Here is a 3585-nt window from a genome sequence, read left to right on the forward strand (position 1 = left end):
CAAGCAGATTTTTTTGGTCAGTCTGTGAGCTGCAAAGGAAACCTGAGATGGCACAAAGAAAAAAATCTTAGCAAAGAAAAAACCACAAAAAGGAGCTTTCATAAGTCAAACTGTGACATATCCTGTAGATCATTCATGAAAGGGCTAATGAAAGTGATTCAAATTCCAATCAGTGGAGAAACTAGATCCAAACAACACTTAGCTTTAATTCCTTCAGAAGAGCAGGAAACAGAAATTCCACCTAAGCATCTTGCTTGTCTGGGCTATGGTATGTTTCAATTTTATGTTTCATTGCAAGGACACACACACACACACACACACACACACACACACACACACACACACACATACACACTGGCACACAGCCGTCAGGCATATATTGATGGCATTGTTATGACCAGAACATGCCTGATCAGGCCCGGGCCGTGGCAGGGATCCAGGTCTGACCGCGAATCATCAATCATACAGAGAGTGAGAGAACCAAAGAGACTTGCACACATGAGAAAGGCACACACTTATAGCAGAAATAGCCGTGGCGGCTGGCTGCTGGGTCACAGGTGTGGAGACCAAGAAAGAAAGTGGGGATTATTCCACTTTTTTTTTTTTTTTTTTTTGGTACCCCTCCTTCCTTTTAAAGAGAAACAGCCCCCTCAGCCTCCCTCCTGCCCATGTCTTTGAAAACATCCCATTTCCATCCACATTTCCTTCACCCAATTTAAAACCCACACTTCAGTCACCCCCTCAGCATCACCGCTCCTCTCTTCTCCTCCTCCATCTCCTGCTCTCAATTAGGCCATGCCTCAAATCTCAGGCATTATCTATGCTGGCCATTTATATAACATGACTCCAAAACGCATTTGAACAATTTTCCAATTACAGTATTATGCCTTGAAGCTTGGGTTCCTTCTGTCTCTTTCATTTCCTACTTTTCACTCAAACTGCTCTTGATGTTTTAAACTATAAAAGAGTCACCTCTGCAAATACAGACACGCATTTATACTTTTAAGTAATGACTTTTTCCACACCCTTTGGGCATTGTTGGTGTTTATAAAAATTTCATTTCTAGCTGTTTTTAAGTTGAATTGTTTGCGTACCGACCTGGCTGACTGACAGCTCTTAAGGTCAAGAAAATCATTTGAAATGTGAAAGAATAACTGAAAAACCTGAAACTTTTTTAAAAATAAATTCATGTGGGGCAATAATAATAATAATCAATGTTTTTTTTTTTTTTTTTTTTTTAACAAATGGTTGAGATAGTGAATAATAGTCCATCCATCCATCCCATCCATTATCTTGACCGCTTATTCCATTTCGGGTCGCGGGTGAGCTGGAGCCTATCCCAGCATTTTAACAGGTGAGAGGCAGGGTACACCCTGGACAGGTCACCAGTCTGTCGCAGGGCCGACACAGATAGAGACAAACAACCATTCACACACACACTCACTCCTAGGGAGAATTTTTAGAGTGTCCAATCAACCTAACATGCATGTCTTTGGATGGTGGGAGGAAGCCGGAGAACCCGGAGAGAACCCACGCATACACGGGGAGAACATGCAAACTCCACACAGAAAGGCCACCACCCCCAGGTTCGAACCCCCCCCCAGCCGAGATTCGAACCAGTGACCTTCTTGCTGTGAGGCTGCGGTGCTAACCACCACACCACCGTGCAGCATAATAGTATAATAGCTAAATAATCAAAACTTGAAACAGGAAAAGAATAACAAACACGTTTGGGATTACACACCCTAAACCAAGTGGTAGAAATGGCTCAGGCAGGTTTATTTCCACAAATTTTGTTATAGTCACTGTAAGAAATTTTCCCTACCAAACAGTAGACCTAGCAGTTACAGAGTAAATCATCCAATGTTTCATTTAATTTTTTACCATAATCACTTTCTCTTGCAAATCAAATAGTTTTAATTTCTAATTTTATGAAAATTCAATCATTGCCTGAACACAATCAGGAAGTGACAAAGAGTTGCCGTAACACGCTCTTGACTAGATAAGATTCAAGCCTTAAAACTCAGAGCTGTTGACTCATTTTTAAGGGCACTGACATTTGTTATGCACATTTTTGCAGCCTACATTGCCCTGCAGTGTCCTGGAGTTAAGAAACCACACATCTTTTTTACCAGTTAGGGGCATTACTGTGTTTTGTTTTACAACACCGTGTCACACGCTAGCAACTGGATATCAACACCCTGGCCATTTTGAACGCATCCCATGGGTGATTCAGCAAAGAAATACAAAATGACTTTATCAGGGTAAGCGAGGAAAAGAATGAGATAAAGTGGCAAAGGAAGTGATGAGACAAGATTAAAAAATGGACTAACTTTTACTGGCTGGAAGGAGCTCAGAGAAGAGGTAGGATGTAAAATGGATGCTGAATTAGGCTTTATAAGGGGGCACCAAAGTGCAAAGTTCAGTAATGCTGCTTTAAATATACAGTGTTTAAGAATAATTGATATCTAGTAGTGAAAATGGAAAGAAATGACTTTAAATGCCAAGTACAGTTGTGAATAAATTGTGGCCGTCAGTGGCCAAAATTAATTTGTGAGTGGATCCAGTCCAGGCCTCAGGCTTTAGGGGCAGCATGGCTCAGTAGGTAGAGTGGTCAACCTGCAGCCCAAGGGTTGCCGGTTTGATCCCGGCCCTGAGAGTTCATGTCAAGGTTCCCTGAGCAAGACACCAAACCCCTAATTGCTCCCTGATGGGTCGTGGTTGAGTGCCTTGCATGGCAGCTTCCGCCATCAGTGTGTGAATGTGTACTTGTAAAGTGCTTTGGATAGAAGCGCTGTGTAAGTACAGACCAGGTGCACAGATGACACTTTAAATGGCTTATTCTAAAAGAATAAAATCATAATTATTTTAATAAAGTGATTAGACATCCATAGAAACACATTTTTTTATTATATACTGTATATATAGATATTGTTTTCTTTTTTATGCCATTAACCTATGATTTGTTACACTCTACACCCTTAAAGTTAAAAAGTCAAAATGGTCTCAGTTAAGATGATATAAAAAGAATGGAAAAAACCCAAACCCAACAAGAACAACAACAGGACAAAACCTGTTTTAGTAAAGTGATGTGTAATCATATGAACATAACTCAGAAGTGTACAAAACAGTTGTCATATATGGGTGTTAAACTTGCGTCCCTTGTTTAAATGTGCTGCACAAAATCCCACCAACCTGCTTTCCTTCAGAGAACTCTCTGGTATTAAAGGAAACCCTTATGAATGATGTTTGCTCCAGCATGGAAATGTTCATATGGGTCATTTCCCTTCCCCTGGAGCACTTGTTGGAATTTCTGGAGTCACTTATGAAAAGCTTTTGTTTTGCAATAAATGTTCAACAAAAATATTTACTTGGAAATGGAGCTGAAATAAAAAAAAAAAAAAGAAAAAAAGAAGAAGAAGAAGAAAAAAAGTGGATAACGTGTTCTTGCTGTACATTTTCTAAAATAAAGCTGTGTTTTTCAGCAAAGCTCCTCTGTGTAGAAATACATAATTATATCCAATAAAGACTGATCTAGCATATTAAAGTTTTATCTTTTCTAACACAGTGTTGCGTGTCAGTGCC

The sequence above is a fragment of the Melanotaenia boesemani genome, chromosome 7 (genome assembly GCF_017639745.1).
Source record: "Melanotaenia boesemani isolate fMelBoe1 chromosome 7, fMelBoe1.pri, whole genome shotgun sequence".
NCBI lineage: Eukaryota > Metazoa > Chordata > Actinopteri > Atheriniformes > Melanotaeniidae > Melanotaenia > Melanotaenia boesemani.